Source organism: Enhydra lutris, unplaced genomic scaffold (genome assembly GCF_002288905.1).
Source record: "Enhydra lutris kenyoni isolate GAN:26980312 unplaced genomic scaffold, ASM228890v2 scaffoldscaffold4, whole genome shotgun sequence".
Classification (NCBI taxonomy): domain Eukaryota; kingdom Metazoa; phylum Chordata; class Mammalia; order Carnivora; family Mustelidae; genus Enhydra; species Enhydra lutris.
In genome coordinates, this window is record NW_019154088.1 from 45,919,930 (window position 1) to 45,928,489 (window position 8,560).

Here is an 8,560-nt window from a genome sequence, read left to right on the forward strand (position 1 = left end):
TATAAATCAATTCCAAAGAACGCTAAACCAGAGCCATCCTTCACAGAACACAGCGATTAAAATTTTGGGACAGCCTTAGATGAGTCTCACAGGAACAAAAATAAATAAATAGAGAAAACTCACAATGAGAAACAAAAATTGTATTTAAAAACTATGGAAAGAGAGAGGAACATGATAGTACCATTAGAGGAAAAATTAAGCTAAGAGAAAGCCTCACTTGTTGGAAAAGAGAAAGTAAAACAACTCCTCCAGTCAATAAAAGGTGTTACAGTGAAGTCTTATTACACAACAAACCACATCCATTAAAGATGTCAAATTTGAAGCAAATGGTGTTCTAAAATCAGGTCCTTCCACTATATTCATAGCTAGAGGAATAGGATCAGTAAGAATGGTAGAGGCATCCCAGTGAGAAGCAAAGTTCAGGGAATTATGTCTCTAAATTGAAGAAAAAAGTACAGAAAGAAGAGACAGATTTTGTCACCCCATGATCATAGGTATGAATTAATGCATAGTAACATCTGGAGGCAATCTGCTCCATATGCTATGGGAGAAGCATGTCCATGAGAAAAATAATTTTGACTTCCTACTCACTTCCAAAAATAATCTAAATAAATGTTCTTTATTCTTCCCATCAAATCAGAAGACTGGGCCTATAAGAATAACAGATACATGCAACAGAATAATATTTTTGAGATACTGATTTTTTTTTTTGCTTCCTTTTTCTCCCCCCACCCCCATCATTCCATTCAATTAGAGAGATACAGAATTATTATCTTGGGGTAAGGGATATAAGTTTGATAGAAAATAGAAAATATTCTGCAAGTCTTTGCTAACTTTTCTTTCCAAAGTACTACAGCCCTTGAAAAAAATTGGAACACTTCTAGTATATTTTAAATGTTTTGATGAGTGAGATTTGAGGATTGCATATCATTTTGCTGGGGCAGTGTTCTTTATCTGGGAACAATAAACACCTACAGTATAAGCTAGACAGTTTCTCCTCTGCTAGCAAAATATTACTTAGCCTGAAATGTCAAAAGTGCTGAGACTGGGGAGCTCCTTGCTTTGGGGAAACTGGGGAATATTCTTTTAGTTTTGTAGGAAGACAGAGAATATGGGTGAGTAAAGAGACTAGAGGCAGCAGGGGATTTTGTAGGAAGTAATCCATTGACCTGGAAAGAGCTTTGGATGCTGTGTGGACATCTTGTCTCACTGACAACACCTCACTAGCTGACACCTAGAGGCATGGCACAGCCACAATAAAGGAAGGACTGTGCATTGTGTTCAGGCTAATGTGGTCTGAGCCTGGCAGAAATGGTGGCACTTTTGTATGTCAGGGAAGCTATAAATGATCTCATGTCTTGGGGCACAGAAAAGGTGGTGAGAGGTGACTGTGGCTGAAAATGCTAGGCAAAGGACAGGCAGGAGCATTTCAGTGGAGAACCGGAGACACAGGCCCAGGGGATGCTCTTTAATCTACCAGCTCTACAATGAAGCTGTGGTTTGAGGTGGATACAGAGAGCTGAGCCCTGGAAGAGAAGAAACTCAAAGAGGGTACTGTCCAGCAACAGAGGAAATATCTCCCAGGAAGCCAGTGAAGTGTAGGACACAAGGAAAAGTTTTCATAGAAATAAGTTTAAAATCATTCTGTTTCAGGTGGTTATACTTGAGGTTGGGCTAGGCAAACCAAACATTGAAATTTCTAAAGCTAAATTTAAATATGTCAGATTAGGGAATAGAAAAAATTCCTTACTTTTTCCAAGTACAGGGTTTTAAAGATTAGGCTATGGATGATTTTTAATAGAAGTCTGGATGAGCTTGTTGCTATTGTTTTGTTCTGTTTTGTTTTTGCTTTGTTTTTCTTTAATTTTGTGTTGTTTTTTTAACTTAGACATTCTAACTAAAATGGCTGGGATTGACAACATTGAATAATGCCATTTTGGAAACTTGTAGTCTCTTATTATCATTCTACCCTTAAAATTTCTGGCAGAACTTAGAGGGGTGGCAACAAAATAGAAGTTTGGTGTTTTTTGATTTTGGGGGGTTTTGCCTGAATGAACTGATATCTTTATATCATGGATCTGTAAAGATATTAGTGTTACAACTCTCTTAAAGGCTTCGCTATTTAAGTGGCTTTTTAAAATATCAAATTTAAGTAACTTTTTTAAAATACCAAATTTAAAATATCAAATATGCTGTTTCGTGCATATCGTTTATCAGCACCCCTACCTACTAGATGCCAGGAATTCCACCCCACCCCAGTTTCCTGGTGACATTCAGAAATGGCTCCAGATTTTGCCAAATGTGTTCTGGTGGGGGGTGAGGAGGGGCGCAAAATCACTCCCAGATGAAGAACGCTGCTCCAGCAAAATGATATCAAAAGTTAATAGCTGTGTCTTTAACAACTAAATTTACTAAGCACTGAGTATGTGTCAATGATTCAAACCTATGCAGACTGACATCAAAGTGCATTGCAGTGGGTTAGAGCTACCCTCTATCCCAGGATAGAAAGTTCCCAGAGCCTACTGTCTAACACTTCTAAGACTTAATACTAGCAGCAAGGAGTCTGGGGAATGAAATTTTTATTCTGGAAATTCATGGAGCCAGTTAAATTTGTAATGCTATGAAAGAGGAAAAATCAGGTATGGAAGACAACTAGAAATCTGTGCCCCTGGCTAATTGGAATAAATAGTTAATTGTATCTCCTATAAAATCATTATCTTCATCTTCCCTCCTAGTATAAGAATCAATATTGATGAACTTGTCTAGATGACCTATCCTATACTAGATTCTCTATATGCTATGTGATTAATACTGAAATTTTTGTCTATTAAAATTAATGTAAAATCAGGCACCAGGATAGCTCAATGGGTTAAGCCTCTGCCTTCAGTTTAGGTCATGATCTCAGGGTCCTGGGAACAAGTCCCACATTGGGCTCTCTGCTTGGTGGGGAGCCTTCTTCCCCTCTCTCTCTGCCTACTTGTGATCTATCTCTCTCTGTCAAATAGATACATTTTTAGAAAATTTTATAAAATTAAAAATAAATTTGAGGTTTGTTACCAAAAGGTATCCCTTATTGTTCTTAAGAAGTGCCTCTATGGGAATGCCTGACCCTTTTTTCCAAGGTAAACATTTTAACATCAATGTTAAAGTAAAATAACAGCATCCGTGAAACTAACAACTAAAGTACTATGTATGATTTGTTCAATTATTTTCTTTGTCATATGAAATCTAATATATTTTATGATTTTCAAAGAATATATGATGTCCCTCTTGCTGTGTCTATTGGCTGGAAATCAGGACTGCTTGATGGCAGAGTTTATGGCCTTCACTACCATTTCTGATCATTGCTGTTATGTGGGGAATCCTTGAGGTATAGTATGATATGCTAATTATATAAACTACCTTTTCTTTGACATTGCATTTTTTTTAAGAGTATTTAAGCTGCTATTAAATGAGAAATGTACTAACGTTACCAGTGGGAGAGTCTGTGTTGTGTGAATAGAGGTCTTGATCCTTGGATTCCTCACAAGAGCGTTTAGGTGGGAATCTGGGCTTGAATAAAGACAGCCAGAAGGGAAGTAGCAAGCATAAAGCAGTTTTATTAAAGCGAAAGTACACTCTCAAGGTGGGAGAGCAAGGAGGTTCCATGAGGTGAAACTGGCCCTAGGTTCTTTAGGGATTGTATATTTGTTGTGTCTCTCTGGGCTGGGAGGAGCCAAGATATACGGTAGGGTGGTCTCTAATGAAGTCTGCTTCTAAGCATTTGGAGAACTTCCCCCAACAGGTTGGAAGGAGGAGATTTTGACCCTGCAAGGTTTGCTCCCCAATCACCATGGCAACCTTTTCCATGGAGATGGAGGCTGTAACTGTAATGCAAATGCATTAATGAGTCTAGGGGTTACCCTGAGGTAGAGGAGGAAGAGGAGAATGCATGCTTGAAACCAGTGGCTCTTGATCTGTCAGCCCCAAGGTCTTAGAAGCCACAGGTCAGGATGTTGTGTCCTTGGGTTTACTTATCACCATCCTTGTTCTGGAAATTTCTCTATTATTTCCCTCTAAGGACTTGGGACTCGGACTTGGAGTGTTCCTTCCACTGCTCATGTGTAGCTTCTGCGTAACACTAACTGATACTATTGCCTGTTTCTAATTTTTGTGAGATGGAATCAAGAGTTCCACTATTAAGTTTAAAACTGACCATGAACAATAATATATCTCTGCAATTATATTTGAAATCTGAAGATTTAGAGGCAGGGCCCTAGAGCTCTCTGGAATTAGTGTATTGTCATTAATATCAAGAGGAAGCTGTCCAGGATCAAGAAGCAAAACTAGGGGTGTCTGGGTGGCTCAGTCAGTTAAGTGACTGACTCTTGATTTCAGCTCAGGTTATGATGTCAGGATTGTGAGAACAAGCCCAAGTGGGCTCCATGCTCAGCATGGAGCCTGCTTAATATTCTTTCTCTCCCTTTTCCTCTGCGCTCCCCACACTTCCAGCATGCTCTCATGCTCTCTCTCTCTCTTTCTGTCTCTTAAAAAAGAGGGGGAAAAAAAAAAGGCAGAAAATGTTTGTCAGGGGAAAGTATAAGAGTCACCAAATCAGTGTGAATGGGAAGAGTTTAAACACTAGAGAAGGCCCAGACAAGTAACACATTCCTGGGCAAGCTAAAACAACATGGGCTGCCATTGAATCATGAACTAATACTAAAACTACACTCTAATTAGAATAGATTATTATTTGTCTTTTCTTTCTCAGTATATTTATATTCAAACTGTTAATACATAATTAATAAAATTCTTTGTCTCTAGCCTATATTGTTTATTATAAGCAATCAGATTTAATAATAAATAAATGCATTTTTAAGAGAGAAGTCTTAGATTAAGATACCAAAATGACATTGTGATTATCATTCTGGTAAATTTGTTTACAAAATGAAACAACAAGAATTCACAGCATTGTTTCCAGCAGAAGTTCTGTCTTGATTAAGCAGCAGATAGACCCACAAGTATACCAGGATATAGAGTCTACCTTCTTGTAGCCCTTTCTGAAAATCATACCATGTCATCTTATTACTATGTTTGCTTGTGAAATATTTCTAATGCCATGCTCATGGGAACATTGAATATTGTGTACTTTAAAAATAACATGGTTTGCAAGCAGTGTCAGAGTTGTTGGGTCTTCATCCAAAAACATAATTTCCATTTTATGGAAATTCACCACATGCAATTTCATATTTTTGTTTTCACAGATAATCATGGATAGTTAGGAATAAACAGATTTTTGCCTTTTAAATGACCATGTTAACATATTTGAAATATATCTTCCTATGTGACATTTTCTTCTTCAACATAGAGTTTCAGCAAATCTGTCAACCTGAAATTCCTGTTTCAATGTCAAATACAATTTTAATTCTTTTATATTTGGATCAAAAATTACATTTTGGGGCAGTGGACAGTAGTGGCAGAATGTTGCTACCAGGGTGTTTAGCTTAATTGGCAAGTGAGCAATTTCCACTCACTATGTGTAAGAGCACATGGAAATGTCCTGAAGAATGAAGACTATGCTCTCCCCTGAGTTATGTCCACCAGCTATCCCCTGCCTGAGGTGGTCCACATCAAGAACCTCTCCACCAGAAGACTTTAGAAGAGGAGGAGAGGGCTTCCTGGAGCAGCCTCTCCATTAATGAAAAAGTTGAATTGTACCATACGAAGTTCAATTAGAGCTTTGCTGAAATGAACAGAAGCAGGGAAGAGTGGGAGATGGTTGTGGGTGCCGGCATGATCCTCACGGACTTCACCACTCATTCTGATCTGGGAGAAGCACAATGTGTACAGCTCCATCCTCCACACATTGGAAGAGGAGTGGGTGACCAAGCAGACCAAGAGGATGCTGTACATGAAGGTCAGCCTGATTCACAGGTTCTCAGCCAGGTGGTACTACAACAAGGAGGAGTGGAAGAAATAGGAGGCTGCCACTTGCCTCCCCTTGTTCTGCCACCTCCAATGCATCTCCATGTATTGACTGGAAATGGTTACGTTGCTGTACCAATGCTAATAAATGAGCAGTTTATGTGAAAAAAAAATGCACTTTGATTTCTGTGGAACTCTGAGTAAATGTCTGTCTTAGATAACAGACCAGACTGTGATTGAATGTTTGATCTGCTCACAGTTTTCTGGGAAACATGTATCACTGCTCCATATAGATATTGTAAGGAAGTTGATGTTTTTGTAACTTTTACTAGTTCTCTCATTTGTTGATCTTGTCTACTGTGAAAACAGTATGGGGTCCTCTTTTCTTTTCCAACATCCTCCTCAAATTTATTTATTTGGTATTTTTCACTTAATATATTCTTGTATCTATTTTAATAGTACTTTATTTTAATGCCTGCCCATACAGGATGCTTTATGTTTCAAGGATCCTTTAAAAATAATGTATTCAGACAGAACTTGAGGAGCAAGAAAATTTCAGTCTGCACAGGACTTATTTTCTGATACCTGCAATGGCTTCAAATAGCAGACAGTTCTACAGTGGCTTTCATGTTATTCCTTTTTATTCTTTTATTGCTACAACTGAAGTTTTAGAATAACCATTATTTTTCTTAAGTCTCTGATAGGATTTATTCTTACTAACTTACAAATATGAAAAGATGAAGTTTTTAGGGATTTTCAGTGTAAATTCTAAATTGTGAAATTGAATACTGGAAAGTATGTGAAAGGCCCTAGATAAGATGGAATCAGAAATCACTTTACTTACCTTTTCAAATGACTCATCACTTTAATTATCAGAGCTGACTAATAGGAGTGAATAAGCATTCATTACAAATTTCAGCATATAAGGGCCTATCAAATTTTCCTCTTTCACATCTGGGTCTGCTGATATGTTAAGCATACATTCTCTTGGATTCTGTCCTAAGATCAATAAAAAGTGGCCTCTCTGTCCTAGTTCATAAAATGATTGAATGTCCCTCATATGAACTTCCTCAGCAACTGGACTTGCTTGAACTTGACATGCACTCCAAGCATTTGTTGCACTTACTCTCCATTTATTTCTAACACTTAGATTAAAGTAATTCCATAGGAAGTTCTTGCTTCAAAAATAGTTAAGAAGATGTACATATGGCAAACAAGCATGTGAAAAGATGATCAACGATTTAAAGATTTTATTTATTTAGAGAGAGAGCAAGAGTGCAAGCGGGGGGGTGGGCAGAGGGAGAGGAAGAACAAGGTTCTCAAGCAGGTTCTGCACTGAGCATGGAGTCCAGCTCAAGGTTTGATCTCACTTGAGGCCTGAGCCAAAATGAAGAGTCTGACACTTAATGGAGTGAGCTACCCAGGCACCCCTAGATGATCAACAATTTAAATAATGAGACACCACTAATTACCTATTAGATCAGCTAAAATCCAAAACACTAACCACAGCAAATGCTGATGAGGTTGTGGAACAATCGGGACTCACATTCATTGTTGATAGGAATGCAAGATGGTACAGACACTTTGGAAAACAGTATGGCAGTTTCTACAAAGCTAAACATACTATGATCAAAATCACACTTCCTTATATTTATCCAAAGGAAGTCAAAACTTATGTTTACACACAAACATGCCCACAGGTGTTTGTAGCAGCCTTATTCATAATTGCCAAAACGTGAAAGAAACCAGTTGTTCTTCAGTAGTAGGTGAATGGATAAACTTGGTATATAAAGACACTGGAATATTTTTTGGCACTTTTCAGTGCTAAATGAGCTATCATCCACAAAAAGACATGGAAGAAATTTAAATGCCTATTACTAAGTGAAAGAAGCCAGTCTGAAAAGACTACACATAGTAAGATTCCAACTATATAACACTCTGGAAAAGACAAAACTGTGGAGACAGTAAAATAATCAGTGTTTGCCAAGAGTTTGGGAAGGAAGGAGTGAATTGGTGAAGCATAGGGGTTTTCAGGGCAGTGAAACTATTCTGTATGATAATATAATGGTCGATACATATTATTATGCATTTGTCAAAAGCCATATGATGTACAACACCAAGAGTGAATCCTAATGTAAACTATAGATTTTAGGTAACAATGTATCAATATAGGCTCATCAGTTGTAACAAATGCAGTACACTGATGCGAGATACTAATAATCAGAGACACTCTGTGCATATGTATGTATGTGTGTGCATGTGTGTAGGGCTGGTGGTAACAAGGAGGTATATCCAGACTCTCTCTACTTCATATTCAATTTATCTATAAATCTAAAAGTTCTTGAAAAAATAGTCCATTTATTTAAAGAGTTGTTGAATAAACAAATATGTTTTCTAAAACCTGATTACATTTTAAATCATCACAAGGCATTTTAAAATTTTTAAAAAACCAAGTTAATTTTGGTTAAATTAAATTTAACATTCAGTGCTTTCACCTAGAATATCTGGTTGGAAATCTGATTGCTTGACTGCACCTGACTTCAGGTTGAATTGAAGAACGAACTTTTTCCAAACTGCTGAATACAGTTGTGCTCTGAGATCCTTTAATCCTAGCACGCAATCTCCTTCAGGTTCATAGGTAACAAAAGAAATTATA

The 8,560-nt window shown here is 37.4% G+C and overlaps 1 pseudogene; it reads left to right on the forward strand.

Moving 5' to 3' along the window:
• Positions 1–3,832: 3,832 nt before the first annotated feature.
• Positions 3,833–5,959, forward strand: LOC111139805 (annotated as a pseudogene).
• The last annotated feature ends 2,601 nt before the right edge of the window (positions 5,960–8,560 follow it).